Source organism: Rhagoletis pomonella, unplaced genomic scaffold (genome assembly GCF_013731165.1).
Source record: "Rhagoletis pomonella isolate Grant_MI unplaced genomic scaffold, Rhpom_1.0 Rhpom_scaffold_00014, whole genome shotgun sequence".
Lineage (NCBI taxonomy): Eukaryota > Metazoa > Arthropoda > Insecta > Diptera > Tephritidae > Rhagoletis > Rhagoletis pomonella.
The window spans coordinates 17,185,878-17,206,380 of record NW_023458568.1 but is presented as its reverse complement, the minus strand read 5'-3'; the positions used below and the strand labels follow the sequence as shown (position 1 = coordinate 17,206,380).

At 35.6% G+C, this 20,503-nt stretch overlaps 1 long non-coding RNA gene across 1 annotated transcript; it reads left to right on the top strand.

Moving 5' to 3' along the window:
- The first annotated feature begins 19,279 nt into the window (after positions 1 to 19,279).
- LOC118749094 lies at positions 19,280 to 19,776 on the top strand. Its single transcript, XR_004994158.1, has 3 exons — positions 19,280 to 19,314; positions 19,372 to 19,577; positions 19,670 to 19,776. It is a non-coding gene; the product is annotated as an uncharacterized LOC118749094 (long non-coding RNA).
- Positions 19,777 to 20,503: the final 727 nt, after the last annotated feature.

Sequence of the window (20,503 nt, the reverse complement as noted above, 5' to 3'; positions counted from 1 at the left end):
AGCAATGTGACCAGGTTACCCTTTTCGAAGCTAGATTTAGCATTTTATTTTATGTCATAGCCTCAGAAATTTAAATCTGACTTCGTGGTTTTTTTCTGGCATTTCTTTTATTAAAATCTTCATAATAAAATTCGAACCGGAACTATAAAAATAAGTACCTGAGCTTCCTAAAAAGCTTCAGTATTTCTAAAACCAGTATTCACCGTTGAAATATTACAATAAAAGGGCAAAGTTCCTTCAGAAAATACTGTCTCCGCTTTTTAAAAAACAATACTAGGAATTTTGCTTTAAAACGTATTTTTGCAATTTGATTTTTGGCGTAGTACTTGTGTACTATGATGAAGAAAATATTTAAATTTTTGCATTTTACTTATCCTAAACGACTTTTGGTATATTTTTAAGTTATGAGCCGTTATTGGCCTGATACAGGCTATTCTGTGTTTTGACGAGAATTATTTAAGATTTGCGGACCTTATCGAGAAATAATGTACAAAACAAAAAACAGAGATGAATTCGATATGATAATCAAAACTATGAACTAAAACGTAATCGCGAACATCCAGCAAATGGATACGCAGCTGAAGAAGAAGAGAATCGAGTTTCTAAGGAATTAACATACTGACTTCTTTTTAACTTCAATCCTCATAGCGTATAACTTTTTCTAACCTTTTTTAAAAACGAATTTAGCTTCGCTTTTTGTGATCATGTGGTCACACTGCTCACAAGAATCATCGCAGCAAATCTTGCAGCGTAAGGAAATGTTCGTTCTTCCATATGCATACATGTACATACATATATACATATGTACACACGCAACATATTTTTGTATCGATTCGAACAATTTGATACAGGCTGCGTTTCTTTATACATTCCGGATAATCCCATTTCACAGCCGGAATAAACATAATGCGTTTGAAATATACGTCAACATATCATCGGGAACTTTCTAAAGAATAAATAAACAAAAAAAGTTATTCCAAACGTTCAGAATGAATAAAGAAATGCAGCCACAATCAAGCACTTGTACCTCACAGGAATCATGCATGCATGTACGTACATACACACGCAACACACTTTAGTATCGATACGAAAAACAGTTTCGTTACCGCACAATACGTTGCAGTGTTGCCAGAACTTTTTGGACGAACCGGCTAAATTGGCAAATAAAACCGGCTAAAAACGGCTAACATGTTTCAACTAAATTTCACATGTTTTATTTAAATAAATCACGAGTAATACTATTTCTTGGAGAGAAGTTACAAATTCGAGCCGGAAAAAATGTTCCAGCAAGAATTTGCAATCACGAAAAACATATGATTGTGGCACATGGTTGGATTTTTTGTCGACGATAATTTGAATAAACAAGTTCGTTAAATTTAAAAATTTACAAGCTGGAGCGATTTTAAAACGAAAAATGTAAGTTAATACTTGTTTACTTAATTAATTTAGTTAATTCCAATGATTTGAAAGGTACTCGGCAAAAAAAACTGTATTCTTAATCGGAATGCAATCTCAACCAGAGTATATAGTAAACCCGACAAAGAAATTGAAACGTATGTGGAAGAAAGTCGGACTGACAAGTTATATACACGTAGATCCTGTTTTTTGCCCCTCTGAAAGAATTTTAAAAATTCTATACAAATTTCTTTTATTTGAAATGCAACCGTGGACACGAGCTGGCAGAAAAACTTGCAAATTTGCGTTCGTACAGAAAATTGCAAGTTTCTCTACATGTGAGAGAATTCGGTAGCATTTTTTCTTACTATCTGATATTTTGAGTGATAATTCTCGCTGGATTTTGGACGATTTGCCTTCCCTACAAGGCCTTTTCAGACTGACCGATTCTCAATACACTCAAATAGAAACCAATACACATAAAAAACGCTGTAAAAATTTCCCTTCAATTTTAAGGCAGTAAAACAACGACCTTAAGTTAACATCAACCGAGGCCATAAGTTGACAAGGGATGCAAAATCACAGTTACACAAAAGAACTGGTCAGATTTTTCAGAAATCCCTTCAATACTGATGTAAAATATGATACCAAAAGACTGCAGATCTCCCATTTAGGTGACCGGTCATATGACCGGCAGATGTCTCATAGAATTCCCAGAGAGTTTTGCTTTACATAGAAATGTGTGCTCTTTTATTTTCATTTTGACTCACTTCAGTGTTGGTTCCTTTAATTCAAGTTGGCATTCGGTTTTTGGAATTTAAATAAGTTCTCAGCAAAAAAGATTGTTTAAAAAAATACATATGTGTACATAGTGCTTGAAAATATCAATTTTTCCCTTACCTTAAACCTTTGGGAGTGGGCAAAAATGATGTTTTGTAATTTAGGCAGAATTGAATATGCGCTATCTGGGAAGACAATATCTACATGTAATATTTATTCTGTTTGTTGGCACTATATCCAAACACAAATGCATCTTAAGTGTCTTAACAGTGAAACAATTTCTTATTTTCTAAGTTTGCGAATAAAACTTCACACTTAAAATTCAGACATTTATAACAAACATTTTATGAAGAAAATCCCTTATTCGTTTAAAATAAAAATAAGCGAAATCGGCCCAATTTCATACAACCCTGCCTTACATGAAAATTTTCTCCACGATAAGGCTAGTAACCATTTCTAACAGATTTTGGGTCACTTAGTCAAAAATGGAAACAACTATACATATTTGAAATTAAAGAAAACGCATAACGGCTAACAAATCGGCTGCCGGCTAAATCGAAATTTCTCCGGCTGTTTGCTACCGCAACCGGCTAAATCTAGCCGGAAAATGGCTAAAATGGCAACACTGATACGTTGTGTTGTATTGATTCTCGTTGATGGTGCATATACGGAACATGCGAGTAACGAGACTATTATCACGATTGAGAGATTTCGGACCGCTATTCCTCTCTTAACGAATTTGACAGAATCGTTGTTTGCATGACGTCACACTGGTGCAACTTGTTTACGTTTTCCTTGCAACATTTTTGCTTCTTCTTCCATTCTTGCTCACGTTTTGGCATTTCTCTCTCGCAATTGCACCAGTGTGACGTCACACAAAAGTTATTCTCAAAAATCCTCCCTGATCGGCGCAATCTTGTATTCTATCATTCTTGGACTATTATCTGAGTAACGAAACGAATCTTGCGGCGCACAGTGTTTCGACTATATAGAGGCAGGTGGAAATAATAGTACACCTGCACCGATTTCACTGAAACTTGACATGTGCTCTAGTTTTACTTAGAAATAGAGAATTATGAAATTTTGTAAAGATGGAATAATTGCCACGCCCTCTACTCTTGTGGGCGGAAACATCAAATCTCATCCGATTTCGATGAAATTTAGTTTGTGGTCTTTATTTTATTAGAAAAACCTAAATGTAAAATATGGGGAATATTGAATTACTATAACGTTCAAAACTCACAAAAAATGTGGGCCCAGTCATTAAATGTGATGGAATTTTGGGTAATTTTTGTTTCCTGCTTTCCACTCTCAGAAAACAAAGGTTATAGAATAAAATGACTTAGGTGTCAAAACTCGCTTTTTTCCAATATCTGGTAGGGTTTTTTCATTGTTCGAAAAATTATTTTCGCTAAATTATGCAAAAAGAAGCTGAAAATCAAAAATTAAGAAAATCAAAAATTACATATATTTGCAAAGTCGCGCGCAAAGGTCAAATTATATATTCGAAAACTACATAAAATTCTATAAAATATTAGTCTAATTTCAAGACCTGACGGACCGGTACTCACACTTTTTTTTAGCATCTACATTTCAAAGTAAATTTGTTGGTAAGAAAATAGGAAAATACCAAATAAATGATAAATACCTTCACATGAATATTCCACAACATTTAGATAATTAATTACAGTTGAAAAAGAAACACTTTCTGTAATGGGTTCAGCGCCAAATGCAACTAAATTGATTAGTCGGTATCGCGCCCATTCCCGTATTTTTTTGGAAATGTATCGTTCGTGAAGAAGGGGGGTGAGTAAATAATGTAAAATTTGGTACTTATGACTTTTACTATTCCCTCTCTAAGTCAAACCGGTTTTTTTTACCAACTGTCACCATGACTTTTTTCTACCTGCCTCCATATAGTCGAAACACTGTGCGGCGTAAGGAAATGTTCGTTCGTACATATGTACATATATACATATGTATGTATACACGCAACATTTTTTTGTATCGATTCGAACAATTTGATACAATCAAGCACTTCTACCCAGTGATGGAAAAGTAGGCACAATTAGGCCATTTTTGGCCCTTACATTCTCAGAGGCACTTTTGGTAAATTCATCCTGTTTTGGCACAATCATAAAATATAGAAGTTTAGCATAAAATGCCAATATATAACAAAAAATTACATACCACATTATAGATTAAAAAATTAAAAAAGGGAAAATTAAAAGCACTTACAAATTAAAATAAGGGCTGTGAGAATTATTTGCAAACCGCTGAATTCTGAATTTTTGGAAAGATTCTAAGTTCGCAGTTTTATAGTTTATTAAATAAAAGTGGCAGTTTCTGCAATATCCAGATGATTTTTGATATTTTTTTCTGACGGTGTCATACATTTTGATCCATTTAAAAAAAATTCGAACACACTTTATATGGAAAAAATGCATAACATCGAAAACTTGGAATCTCCCTAAAAATTCTGAATTCAAAGTATTTTGTTGCGAAAACCTGCAGAGTTTTTATAATTTTTGTACAAAGTTTGAAATGCCGATTTGTGTACATTTATTGTGTACTTTTATTTAAAATCAATTAAAAAATAATCAATGAAAATAATAGGCGAAACTGGTCAAAATGTCTTTTTGCCATTACTTCGCAAATAGGTACATACATACGAGTGTAAGAATGTCAGAATTGCTGTACTTCCGTATATTTCCCTTCCGTAATTAGAATTCTGTGTAATTTTACTATGAATTTATATTTTATGTCTAATAGGCAACATAGACGGTGCGTCTGACTCGCGAGTTAACTGTGTACGTGTTCACTCGCCTTTCGACTACACACAGTTGAGTCATTCAGAGTCATACTAGAATCATGTCGGTGTAACTAACACATATTTATTTAACCGACTTCCAAAAAAGGAGGAGGTTATCAGTTCGTCGAAATATTTTTTTTTTTTTTTTTTTATGTATGTTACCGCATAACTTTGCACCACGTCAACCGATTTCGATAATTCTTTTTTCATCGGAAAGATAGTGTCTCAGAGGTGGTCCCATACTAATCTGGTTGAGATCCGATCAGTGGATCATGAGATATATATATATATAAATTTTTTTATATGGGAGTTGAAGTCGGTTTTTGTTTGCTAAAAATTACTTGTTTTTACTTAACTCATACAAACCTACTCGCGATTCAGACGCACCGTGTATGCCGCTTATAAAGAATCCCTCATAAAAGTGATTTACTGTAATAATTAAGTTAATTAATAATTTTTATATTAAGAAATAATTATTATAAAAGAACTTTAATTTTGTGGCACTTTCATATTCTTTTCGGCACAATTTTTGAAGACCATTAGGCACATTTTGAAATTCCATCCCTGCTTGTACCTCACACGAATCATGCATGCATGTACGTACATACACACGCAACACACTTCAGTATCGATACGAAAAACAGTTTCGTTACCGCACAATATGTTGTGTTGTATTGATTGACGTTGATGGTGCATATACGGAACATGCGAGTAACGAGATTATTATGTGAGTAACGATTCGGTACTTCGAGTCAGGGGTTGTATTCGTTACTAAATAACGAATACATACGGTTTGCTACAGCTCTAATATATTAGCTTCCGGCTACAAGTTGGAAAGATATAGAGGTAAATGTATTTTGGTTCGTGTCTCCCCTACGAGATGCTTTGATATGTATGTGGCGTCTGTATGTACCGTCATTTAATTTTTTTCAAACTTTCAGGAATTAAAGTACACAAAAAACTACGAAGGTTTTGTTCCAGTATGTTTTGATTCGTATTCCTTTGTGGGCGTGGCTTGTGAAGAATTAAAATCCGGGGTAGCTTCAGTATCGTTTGCTTGCCTTCCAACAACCGTCTATATTTTTCATTCATTGAAACTTCATTAACAAATTTACAAAAGAATATCTGATAAAACATATTTAACATCCATGTGAATAAGTGTATTTTTGTGAAAGTACTTCACACTTCCTCTCCTCTTCGGGAAACAAAGGCTTTAAATTGCGATAGGTGACCTGTCCAAAGTCGCGATTCATTTTCTTTCCTCAGTTTTACAATTACGGGTGAAATAAATCCAATTACAGTAAATGGACAATCATACTTAGGTCCAAGTTTGGCGGCAAAATTTTCTACCGCACTTGAAATGTGGTGTTGTCGAAGTAATACTTGGTCTCCAATTTTTGGTTTCCACTCCCGATGCCGAAGATTGTACGATTTAGCTTGCGTTTCTGCTGCTTGCTCCAAATTTCTGCGAACGATTAAAATTATTTCCTTAAGACGGATTTCTTTTTCTTTACTAGTTTCTTCCGAAATCCCGGTTGGCTGTATACTTTGATCATAAAGGGAGGATGGTAATCTTGGTTCCCTACCTTGAACAATATATGCAAGGCTGTAACCTGTGGAATTTGAAACTGCTGAATTGAGGGCTAACATAAATTCTGGAAGAAGTTCATCCCAAGTGCTATGTGCTCCGTCAGAAAATTTGAGCAATCATAGTTTTGATTGTTCTATTAGCTCTTTCTGTTGGATTTTCTTGGGGCATATATGGAGCCGTGTACCGTACACTAATGCCTAGTTTTAATAAAAAATCCTTGAACCTACGACTAGTAAATTGAGTACCATTATCGGCTAAAAAACTTTTAGGAACTCCAAAGCGCGAAAGAATGCGTTCCCGGAATGCCTTGCACAAGTTGCTTGCATTGGGCGAACGTAGTGGAACCAATTCTACCCATTTCGAAAATTTGTCAAAAAAAAACCAAAGTGTTGAATTGCCATGTTTCGAACGAGGCAAAGGACCAACGAAATCAGCGCACAGTACTTCCCATGGTTCTTTAGGTGTCGCTGAAAGCATCATACACCGCTGTACATAACGTCTTATGTCACGATGCATACCTGGCCAATAATATCGATTGATAATGCGAATAGTAGTTTTCCTTATTCCCAAATTACCAGCAGTCGGACTATCGTGGTTTTCCAAAAGAACTCGAACTCGATCAGGTTTACCTACACACAATTTCCAAGGAGTGCACTCGCTATCGTCCGTCTGAGTGGAAAAACGACGATAAAGTTTCCCATCTTCGATACAAAATCCAGGATTAGCTTGCCCATTCGTACGAACTTCTTCTATTTTCTTCTTCAGCCAGTTGCACTGCTGATCATCAGATGTTAATCGTAAATCTTCTGTTGGTTGACGTGATAATGTATCGGCGACTGTATTCAACTCACCTCTTCTATACTGCACATCAAACTGATACTGTTGTAACTCTAAAGCCCAACGTGCAATTCGGCCGGAAGGACTTTGGATTGAATTTAACCATTTTAATGCTAAATGGTCCGTTACAACTGTAAAATGGTATCCTTCAAGATACTGCCTCATTTTCCTGATGGCCCATATGATAGCTAAGCATTCTTTCTCCGTCGTAGAAAACTTTAATTCAACGGTGCTCAAATGTCGACTTGCGTATGCAATTACTCGCTCTTTCCCATCGATTTTTTGTGTTAACCCTAGAACACACAGCCGGGTACAAATGTATCCACTTTCAACTTTGAAGTGTTGTTACTTTTGAACCGCTATACCTCTATACCGCTAACTTCGGATCTAGGAAGATTATTTAGTTTTGAGTTCAAATTCAAAATTTGAACCAGATCGGACCATTGGTTCAGGAGCTACAGCCTTCCAAACACATTATATACGTAAACACACACCCGGGATACGTTTGTACCCCAATAGTAAAAATAATAAAAAAAAAACATTTTTTATATTATTTTTTTATTTGAAAAATTAAAAATATTCATTTCACACATTATATTATTGACTTTATTATAAAAATTATAAAAATGCATCTTATATCTAAGGAAAATCATGGCAAATAGAGCAATTTGTTGATGTGACCGAATGTTCAAGACACATTGGCTTCTTACATTTGTCGCACAGCTTTCTGGTTTTTCTACGGCGTTTTTCCTCTTGTGCGTAACATAAATAGCAAGATCCGGACACAGGTTTTGGCGTGCGCGCTGCGGCAGATGTTGATGCTGCTGTTGACTCCATTGATTCCACCGGTCGGTTGAAATATGCTTCAATAGCAATTTTAGTCGAAAAATTTCGCGTCACTTGACGATTTATGGCTCTGGCTTCAATAATGGGCATACACAATGCTTCAGCCAAGCTGCGCAGGATCTGCTTACGCTTGTTGTTTGTTCTCCAAGGCAACATAGGGTTATTCAAATCGTAGACAATGTAGGCTGCAAGAGCTGTAATGTCCAACATGTTGAAGAACATCGCTAGTGGCCATCGTTTTGTTTGTCTTTGTGTTGGATATTCCGCAAACATTTGGTCCATTCGATCAACACCACCTTTGGTACGATTATAATATTCAATTATTTCAGGTTTCCCACTGTCAGCTATTTCAGCATCATTATGCATGGTCGAAAGCAAAATTACTGCTTTATTTTTTTTGGGAACATAAGAGCACATTGTCAAATTATTTTTGAAGCCAAATGTCGTTGAACCAATTGTCCTGTTTTTGTTCTGCTTCATTTCTTGAGGAATATATGATTTGTTTTTGCGCAAAGTTCCAACGATCGTGAGTTTCCAGGTGAGAAGCAGTTCTGCAACTGGCAAGGTCGTAAACAAATTGTCCATTGTAATGTTTCGGCCACTTCCTTGGTATTTGGCAGACAAATCCTTCACCACTCGTTCGCCTTGGTTCGTTTCCCTACCAGTTTCTGCTTGGCCAGTATATATTTGTCCATGCAGTGGATATGCATTTGTGGCATCGCAAATCCACCAAACCTTGATACCATATTTAGCAGGTTTTGACGGTATGTACTGCGTAAACCGTGTGCGTCCACGGTAAGGAAATAATTGTTCATCAATCGTCAAGCATGAGCTGGGCTTGTAATGTGCAGCAAGATTATTGTTCATCATCGTCCATAACTCACTGATCGGTGCTGCTTTATCAGTTAGTAAGCGTGTTGCACGAGTGTTTTTATCGTCAAATCTTAGGAACCGCAATATCGAACAGAAACGGTTGACTCCCATTGTGGCGCGATATAAAGGCTAGTTTTTGACGCTCCATAAATCTCGAACATGTTCTCCATTGCTATGGTTCGCACCAGTCATAATAAGTATGCCAAAAAATGCATACAGCTCTGTTATTGACATAGGCGTCCATGACTTAGGAGTTGTGTTTGGATGCGCATTGTTGTAAGCATTATAAGTTTCTTTTGCTAACTTATTTGTGTGGCGCATAATTATATCAGCCATTTCAACGTTCATGAAACATTTGAATGTTTGCTCTATTGACAACATTTCAGTGCATCTAGCTGGTCCAGAACGTTCTCTTATAATATTTTGTCTGAGTACCTGACGACTTACATTTGGTTCTTTCATCCACTCAGTACCATCACGTGCAACAAATTTTTCGGCACTAGCAGGTAATTCATTATTTTCTTCTACTTCTTCTTCTTCATCGTCTTCTTCATCATCCTCATAGTCCGCATAATCAGGTAATACTACTGCGGCACTTTGCGAAACTTCAGCATCGTCATCAGCAATTTCAATGTCATTGATTTGAATTTCTTCTTCATCTTCTGAGTCAAAGTCATAGGGAGCGTCATCGTCACAAATTTCATCAAATAAAGATTGTATATATGATTCTCGCTGTTCCTCAGTTAGCCTGCATAATAAAAAAAATTAGTATATGTTTACATTGTTGCTTATTTTACATTTTTTACCTTCTATATGCTGCACTTGATAAATATTCGTTTCTTCTTGAAGTCATTTCGTATCCAGTTATTTATAGTTTCAGTTATATTTATTTTCACTTATATTTTCACTTCTTACACTTTTGAGCACCAAAACAATAATGAAAATATCAACAGGCAGCATTTATAACAACACCTCGTGTGAAAACAACCCTTGCAGCTGCATATAAAATACAAAAACCAGTTATACCAGTGTATTTGCTACCTACGTACCCATACCTTGCGCGACCTTTTTGCACATATCTTTTGAACCAGGTAGAATATTTCAATGAAATAAAAACCAAAATGTGTATTCGTTGTTACTCTACAAGTATATTATTATAAATTATATTATTTCGTTTTGCATTTATCAGGACAACAACAAAAACAAAAATCCACTGTTGCATGTCCTGACTTTATTTGCCCATATCGCTGGAACCAGTAGGAATATTCGAATGAAACAAAAGACAAAATACTTGTTATATATTAAAATATACATTTCAAAAAAAAAAAATCATAGAAATCGGTTGAATAGCATTAAAAAAACCGCAAAATAAGGTCCCGGGTACAAACGTATCCCGGGTGTGTGTTTACGTGGTATTTTCTGGGTGTGTGTTCTAGGGTTAAGACTGCCCCCAAACCGTAATCGCTGGCGTCAGTCTGAAGAATGAATTTTTTCCGTAAAATCAGGACATGCCAAAACAGGTGCTTCTGTGAGCTTGAGTTTGAGGTCATCAAAAGCCTTTTGATGTTCCTCCTTCCACTCCCACTTTGATCCTTTCCGCAACAAATGGTTTAAAGGGTGTGCTATTTGAGAAAACTCTGGTACAAATCTTCGATACCATGAAGTGGTACCAATAAATCGACGTAACTCTCGAATATTTTGTGGTACATGCAGGTTTCTTATAGCATCTATCTTTTCAGGATCCGTGTGAACTCCATCTTCACTAATTATATGGCCCAGGTATCTAGTTTTGCGTGTGAAAAACGAACACTTATCGACATTAATTCGCAGATTAGCTGCACGTAGTCTTCGAAACACTTCTGCTAGCATTGATTTATGTTCTTCGAAAGTTTTACCAGTAACAATTATGTCATCCAAATAAGCAAAAACGAAAGGTTCAAGATCAGCACCGATTACTTTATCCAGTGCACGTTGAAATGTGGCTGGAGCCGAGTGTAAACCAAATAGCATAACACGCCATTGGAAAAGTCCACGACCTGGTACTGCAAATGCGGTAAACTGCTTACTGTTTTCTTCCATCGGTATCTGCCAATAACCATCTTTCAGATCAAGGCTGCTGAAATACTTAGCATTGCGAAGTCGATCAAGGATGTGTTGTATTCGTGGAAGAGGATATGCATCTGGTACAGATTTTGCGTTAAGTTGTCTGTAATCGACGCACATTCGCCATTGTCCATTCTTTTTTTTAACCAATACAATAGGAGCACTGAAAGGACTCTGTGAAGGTTCAATACAACCTTTTCCAAGTAAATCGTCCACCTTTTCGATGATAACACTTTGCATTGCAGGATTTCGAGGAAAATATCGCTGTTTAATTGGCCGATCGTCTTTCATAACAATTTTGTGTGTGGTAACATTCGAAGGCCCCTGTACCTCTTCAAATTTCATTAATTCGTTTTGCAAAAATTCTTTAATCGATGCCTCTTCTGAAATTTCTTTTGCCAACGTACATTTAAGATGTTTCGCGGATGTACTAATTGGCGGTAATTGAAGCTTTGCATTCCCAAATGATATAAAAGTATTCATTTCTTTCAAGAAATCCAATCCAAGAATGATGTCATCTATAACCGACTCCATAACCATAAATTGAAATTTTGATAACATTTTGTTAAACTGCAAATCCGTTTCTAAAAACGAATTTAATTTCCTCTGTAAACCCGTTTGCCATCCGAATTTTTCTTTTCAGTGATTTAAGTTTGTAATTTAAATGAAAACGAGAAACAAACTCTTGGCTGATGAAACTCCGCGAAGATCCCGTATCAATTGTGGCTACCGCTTTAATATTTTCAAGTTGAATGATGGCAATGATTCTGTTGTTGTTGTATCGGAGAGTACCTACTGAGATGTCTGAGACCTCGATTCCCCTCCATTCAATCGAAGCCTGGGTTGGTTTCCCGCATCTTTTTTGCAACAGTCAATCGTCTTTATGTTACGACGACCACAAACCCAACAAAAGTAAACTTTTGCTTGTTGACAATCCTTTGCAAAATGTCCTTGACCAGCACAACGATGGCATACGTTTCGCATGTGGTTTGGTTGTTGTTGCAAAGCATTTGACGGTTCTTTCTGTTGGTCTAATTGATTCATTTTTACAGCTTGTCTATTTTGATCCTTTAATATTTCTTCAAAGTCTTCAGCCAATGATGTTAGTTGCGTAAGAGAATCAAAGTCCGCTCTCTTGATGTAGAGTTGGTAATCAGGCTTACTATTGCGATAAATTCGTTCCAATTGCCGTCCCTCAGGAATTTCCGTATGTCGCATCAAGTCACATAAGCTTAAAACATAGTCCTTGAAAATTTCGTTTGGCTTTTGACGACGAGTTCTGATTTGATCCTCCAGGGTTTCAAAGTAACGTGGTGGCAAAAAGAATTTCAAGAAATCGTCCTTGAAATCTTTCCAGCATGGCCAGTTTCGCCTGCAGTTGCGATACCAGAGCAAACCCTTGTCTTTGAGTAACTCGGGCATGGTTTTCATAACCATATCGCACGGCAGAGCATAAACTCCGATCAGTTCTTCAACTCGTTCGATGAAAAAGATAGGATCTTTCATACCGTCAAATTTGATTGACCGTTTTCTGACTTGGTCAATAACTGCTGCATACGGAGGTTTGCTGTTAGTTACTGAATATTGCCCCTCCAATTCGGTATTTCTTGGTTCAACAGGAATTGCATCATCACTATTGGATAGTTGTCCGGAAGAAGATCCCGCTGAATACTGTTGTTCCAATTCTCTTAACTGCCGTTGAATATCCTCTGTGTATTCGCTGTCGAAGACGAAGGCTGATAAGCGTTTCCGCATTTCGGCTACGCTGCCAGAATCTTGAATTGAAAAAGAATGCAGGATACCCACAATCTCGTCCCTGTGTAGATTATAAATCCATTTGGTTCTTATCCTCTCGGGCGCCATCTGTGAAGAATTAAAATCCGGGGTAGCTTCAGTATCGTTTGCTTGCCTTCCAACAACCGTCTATATTTTTCATTCATTGAAACTTCATTAACAAATTTACAAAAGAATATCTGATAAAACATATTTAACAACCATGTGAGTAAGTGTATTTTTGTGAAAGTACTTCACAGGCTGTTGCCTGAAATTCGAAAAAAGGCAATTTTTTAAACGACCACTGAAGCCGGACTACTCAATCCATGTCATTGATGTGGATATCAGTAGAAGGGTCTTCAAACAAGCTATCTAACGCTATCTTTTGTGTTTATAAGATATAAATATGCCATAACTTTATCGCCTGAAAACCCAAAATCTGGCAGCTGAAAATATACATTTCGGGCATTTTCTCAAACCTGGTCAGTCGATTTTATTCTAAGTTTCCAAAAATCTAGTCCAAAACGGAAAATCTTTTTTTATTTATTCGGAACGTTGCGAAATGCCGTCAACTGCTAGAAACACAAAATAAAAAACAGAACTTTTGCAACGATTCGTATGAATAAAAAAGATCTTCCCTACGTTTCCAAGGCAGTTAAAAAATGCGTATAATTTTTGTCACGAAATTGATATCATAAATTTTGTGTTTCTAATTCAGCTTTCGTCACTCGAAAATTTTACCTCAAAAAGGTGTTTTATTTGATAAAGATATAAGTCAAAATTAGATTGTATGGAATTTTTATCGGAAAACTTAAAAAAAACATGTATTTTTCTTAATTTTTCCAGCATTGACCATTCCTAATTTTTAAAATTTCAATGAACGTTGTAAAATATATTCTATTGCTCTTAAATCACTTTTATTACCGAACAAATTGATGCCCAATTTTTGGATATAGGATACAAATTTTCTAAGTGAGGCAACTCTTTAATATTTACTTATAATGCGGATTTACTATGGCTCTTCAGCAAAAAAGTGTATATCAAATACGTGAAGTATATCTGGAAACCCAATTCACTGATCTCCATCAAATTTAGCATACACATTGCTCTTGACCTTATTAAGCACCACATGGAAAATTTTTGAAATCAGCAATAGCCACACGCTTCTCCCACGTAACGGTAATTTCAAAACTCAAAGTTAGCGATAATTTAAGAGGAATGGTTTCTGTCCGATTTCAAAATGGTTCACGATATGCTTAAGGATGTCGAGGACAATGTATATACCAAATTTGGTTTGTGAGATTTAAGTGGGCTTATTTTCCAAAAATTTTATTTCGGCCAAACACTAACACAATGTGTAAGGGTCAATCTATTGTTATTATTATTACCTAAGTTTAAATTTTTGAAATTAGTGATTACAAAATTTGGTAATATATCGAGGGCTTATATTTAATACAACCTATCTGCAATTCTCACAAAAACTACTTTCTGGTATGAGAACGCATCATGGACTTAACTTTCATCACTGATCTTAATTTTTACTTTGCAATTCAATAACAAATTCTTTTAACAAGCGATATACATACAAGGTCGGCATTAACACAATCTATGACAGTTAAGTCTTAGGTAGATTTTTATATCAGAATCTTATTTTTCTGTAAATTGCAGAGAGGTTGTATTGAATAGAGGCATTTCATGTCACCGCGGCCACCTCTGTGCGCGACCTCCAAGGATTTGGACGACAGTCGAAGAGATTGAAGGTGTAGGTGAAATGAATATACGTGCAGCATATTTTGCCGATATGACGTAGGGTTGCCTATTTACACGGGACTTAAATTTTAAGAAAACGTCATACATACCTTTCTTTAAAGTGCTGTATCTTGGAAACCTTTTAACGAAATTTTATGAAAAAATTTTATTTGTTCCGTCTTATTATAGGCTTGAATTATAAATTTGTCACATTAAATTGATTTATCTATTTTTTTTGATTATGACGTTTTTAATTTTATTTTTTTCATAAAAACATTCTCTATAATGTTAACTTTAAGTACCGAAGTGGGAGTAATCCGCTACGAAGCCGTATGGACTCTAGATCGTCTAACGCTCGATTCAAATGATAAATAGACATTGAAATTTTATAAAATTGTATATTTTTGAAAAAGGAAATAGGGATGGGTAAATTCGATATTCGAAGCTTCGAGATTCGATATTTAATCGAATTTTAGCTCCAAAATGGCGAATTTTTGAAATCGAACTTTGTGGTGCTAAAATTCGGATAAAATCGAATTTTTATAAAAAAATCGAATTTCGGCTTTATTCGCAAAAACTCTGCAACTTTCATCTTTCTGACTAAACCTGACTTCAATATGTGTGTAAACATGCATATGTATAAGTGTATAAGTTCTTGTAAAGCAAGAAAAATAAATAAAAGTACATTGTACTTCTCAAAAAGTTAGTTTCAATACACATTTTGGTAATTTTTTTAACTGAGTCAAAAAAAAAATACATGATATACATTTTTGGATTTTCTCTGAAATTTTTTGAGAAAAAAATACTTCCTATTTGTATTCATTTTTGGTTGTGAGGCTAAGATACGGATAACTAATCACTTTAATGTAAGTTCAATTGAGTCTCTTTTTCGGTTTGAGCTATCATTACAAAGAAACTTTTAAATTTCCAGTAAAAAAAAAAATTTTAAATTCGATAAAATTCGAATTAAATCGAATTTGTGCCACCAAATTTCGAATCGAATAATCGAATGGTTGGGCAATGTTCGAAATTCGGTAAAAATCGAATTTCAACCCCCCACTACCCATCCCTAAAAGGAAAGGTGTGTAGAAAACAAAAACAATATGAATGATCCTATTATATTTACTAAAGGGCTGAAATCACAAAAATGCATTCAAGGAAATTGCAGAATTGAGCTTTGCTGCAAGTTCACATGGGAAATCTGCTTGCGATGGGATTGGAGGAAATTTTAAGAGATTAGCAGCTGTAGCAAGTCTTCAGCTCCCAACGTCACAACAAATTCTTACAACCTAGGCCCTCTACCTCTGTAATTATAATTAAAGCCCATAATAAGACGGAACAAATACATTTTTTTTTCATTAGGTTTCGTTAAAAGGTTTCCAAAATATAGCACTTTAAAGAAAGGTATGTATGAAGTTTTCTTAAAATTTAAGTCCTGCATATATATTCATGTCACTTAGACCTTCAATCTCTTCAACTTTCAACCAAATCATTAGAGGTCGCGGACAGAGGTGGCCGCGGTGACATGAAATGCCTCAATTAATATGAGTTTATTTTAAATTTACCCGATTAAAACGCCCAACAACCAAAGTTTGACAATAAATCTTTATACATAAGTATTGTATATTGAGTGAAAAATAGGCAGTCTATCACTATCAATTACGAAGATAACATTTTTTAATATAAAAAATGGAGAGTTCAGAAACTACAATAAACCTATTTTATTACAACGCTTTTATTAACTTGCAATGTTGTGTGTCCAGACACCATTTATTGCTATAAAACCTTCGCTTTGCAAAGATCCTATAAAAAAGTCTAGTGCATAGGGCGACATCTACCTCTCAACCGACGCTACAGCGGAAATGGACGACACGCCATTTCTATACATATGTATATGCATGTGTGTATTGCAAAATTTTATACAGACAAGACTAAAAAGTAGAAAATAAATAATATAAAAAAAACTTTTAATGTACAACGCTTTTATAAATGGACTAAAAAGTAGAAAATAATATTTCTCAGTTCGATAGAATTTGTTCTGATAACTTTTGATTTTGAAATTTTAGCAAAAGTTATTATAAACCATTTATGAGATTGAAAATGGAGGCGTGGAGCGCATGCAATACAAAGCATTAGATTTAATCGACAATAGTCAAACTACATAACATAGACCTAAAGTTTCTACAGAGAAAGTACAAATTTGAGATCGATTTTAAGCGGTCGTTATTCATATATCCACATACATACATATATTACCCTTCATATCAATTCAGGTCTATTACATGCGCCCCACAATTTTCAGTTTCAATCTCATATGGTTTATAATAACTTTTGCTAAAATTTCAAAATCAAAAGTTATCAAAACAAATTCTATGGGACTGAGAAATATTATTTTCTACATTTTAGTCCATTTATAAAAGCGGTGTACCTATATTAAAAAGTTTTTTTTTATATTATTTTCATGTTGTACTCGACGCTACATACAATCTAAACTAACAGCCGTATTCTAATAAAACTACAAACCTTAGCTCATCAGTGCTGTGATATCTACTGCGCCTCAGAGTTTGCGGCTGCAACAAATATGCCGCTACAATAAAAATTTTTCAGTTTTAGTGTGTTTTTCTAGCACTTAAAATCTAACTTTTGCGGCACATTTTGCGGCGCACTAGAAATCACAACAGTGATGAGCTAAGATTGGTAACTGGGTCAGAAGAGAGGGGTATAAATATCGTTAAGATTCTGAGATCATTTTATAATTAGAGATTAACGGGTGACGATTCGATGGCCGAAGTGGGGAGTGTTATAACTGGTTGCGGATCGAGGAATGCCTGGTCCAAGCCAACTGCGGCCAAAGGGTCAGATGTCTCATTTCCAGGCACTCCCTAGTTTCCCGGCATCCAGAGTAAAGCAAGCTCGTTATCTTTACCAACATAATTTAGTCGAGACTTGCATTGCCGAACTAGTTTTGAAGTACTTAGATAGAGGGCTGGCCAATGCCTTAAGTGCAGCTTGGCTCCCTCCACCTATTTTCCACCACGTAGTCTATGACTTTGGGGATTGCAAATACCTCAGCCTGGAAGACCGCATATTCCCCAAAAGAAAAAGTGAAGCTATTCCCCATTAACTTCGAAAAAATACTCCAGATCCTGACACTGAGTCAGTTTTGGAGCCATCAGTCAAGATTCGACAATGTGCGAGTGCGGGCTCAGTGCTGGAATTAAACCAGCATCCCCTATCCTGTAGCATTGAAAATACACAAGTGCTCAAATATCTGCCGCCGGCAATTTCCGCATCGCCCACTCAGTGTTATACCAACATCCGTTTTTTTGGTCCTCAGGTGGCCTTTAAGGCTTCCCCACGTACGCCGACACGAAGTGACGGTAAGTGCACCAGTGCGCCAAGAGCACTATACATTAAAGTTAAATAAATAGACTATCAAGCAACAATTTAGGTTCTTTACTATCGAGATCAGATGAATTTCCGTGGACCCCCATATTTGTTCACGCCAACCTGGACCACTTTTTGATTCACGGTAGTATACGGAAAATTTTATTTTTTTTAGTTTTTTATTTAGATTAACGTCTTGTCCGGCTATTTGGTATACAAGTATGTAGAGCCATGAATTTAAAAAATACATTAGGTTTTAGTTGAGATATTCGCCTTTGACCACTACATATATTCTGTAAATTTCCCAGTACTGCAATGCTTTTGCCATTCACTTGGGGGTGGCCAGAATGCTTACGGTTCAAATCGCAGCTCAATTCGTCCGGATATTTATATCCACGTATCCCCTGGGTAGAACGTATAACCCACGTGCGTTGGGTTTGGGTCCCGCACTTTAAAACCCTACCCAATGAAAAAAGACCATGCCTCTGATGATACCCCCTTCTTTTGATGACGATCATGGCAAACGTAGAAAGGACTATTATTTGAGGGTATGCACTAGAGGTGTCACACCATCGATAGTTTTGATAGTTTTCAGAAAAACTATCAATATTCACGATAGTCTCGAAAAAAACAAAACTATCGATAGCACTATCGATAGCGCTAAATCAGTTAGGTTGCTTTGTTTTTACAGGATCATAGTGAAATAAATATTATCTTATAAAGTTATAATCATTCAAAATTAAGTAACTGCATAGCCGAAATACTTCTCTTTTTAGAAAGTTCAAAACCAAACACAAGTTATACAAACAACAGGATTTACGATTAACACATGTATGTATGTTGGCCTAAATGCGTGCCTATTTGAATATGACGTCGACATCACACTAAAAACCAAAATTTTTAATTCAAATTAAAAAATTCAGGTATTACCAACAATAGTTCGATATTTTTGATAGTATAAGAAAAAACTATCAATGAGTATTGATAGTCTAAAAAAATTGAAACTATCGATACTATCGATAGTGCCATCGATAGTTTGACAAATCTAGTATGCACCTGGAATATCCGGACCCTTAATAGGGATGCTGCCCGGTTGGTTGATGTCCTCGGGAAAATAAAGACTGACATCACCGCCATCCATGAAATGCGATGGACGGGGCAAGACAAGGTAAGCGTGTCTCCTTGTCCGATTTGGCTCATATTCGAGATATAAATATTGGTAAAGGTAGGGGCAATATCTACTATTGGAGAAAAAGAGAGGAAACAAGTGGCGCTGTCAAGTGAAGTCAATCGGAGACACCAAGGATCAAAGTTAAATTACCACCGTTAAATCAATCACCAGAACGATTGCGGTCTTTGCTTTACGGCGACTAAACAGAATAAAGACAATTCTTGATAAATGCCTACAAATACAATTGTAACACTTCTAAGGTAATTCGTCTGAAATAAGTCTGTGTATATTGGATTTCTGTAGACTAATGATACTCCCCCATTTTGATATTGCCACAAATTGTACTATACAGATTCAAGGACGATTAACCATCGAACCAGATAATTGTTGCCACAAGAACTTCTTCACGGACATAACGCTTTAATTAGGTTATTTAAAACGGCAATGGAGGATATGCCTTCTGACGACCACAAAACCAAACGTGAACGTGATTATTGGTAAAATCCAAATGTTTAAATAAAACCCAGTGCGTGTAGTCCCTACGCGCGGAAGAAGTGAAACTTAATAGAGGAATTTCAGAAAGAAAGAAATGTGTGATATACGTACACATGTACATATTTTCTAATACACTAAATACATATTTATTTTAATTTTTTTAACGAGCTTTAATTTTTTATTTTTTATAACCAATTGCTAAGTTTAGTTATTATTTTTGGCTGAGAAAACATGCATATCTACAATATTAACTAGTAGATTGTGGTAACTAAAGTAAGATATAAAACGTTTTATTTCAATATTATTAATATTTCTAGAAAAACTGCATCAATGGTAGTCGCTAATTTGGTTGTTGGAACATATCTACCAATAACCATTTCCAATGAAAAGTTTTCTTTCACAAATTTTGTCAGTTCATCATACATGTATTCGGCCAGCGGAGAGTTTACGTTGAAATCTCCTGCGAGAATTACAGGTCGATCATAACAGTCTACTTATTTTTATATTCATCTTCATCTTCATCTTCATCTTCATCTTCATCTTCATCTTCATCTTCATCTTCATCTTCATCTTCATCTTCATCTTCATCTTCATCTTCATCTTCATCCTCATCTTCATCTTCATCTTCACCTTCATCTTCATCTTCATCTTCATCTTCATCTTCATCTTCATCTTCATCTTCATCTTCATC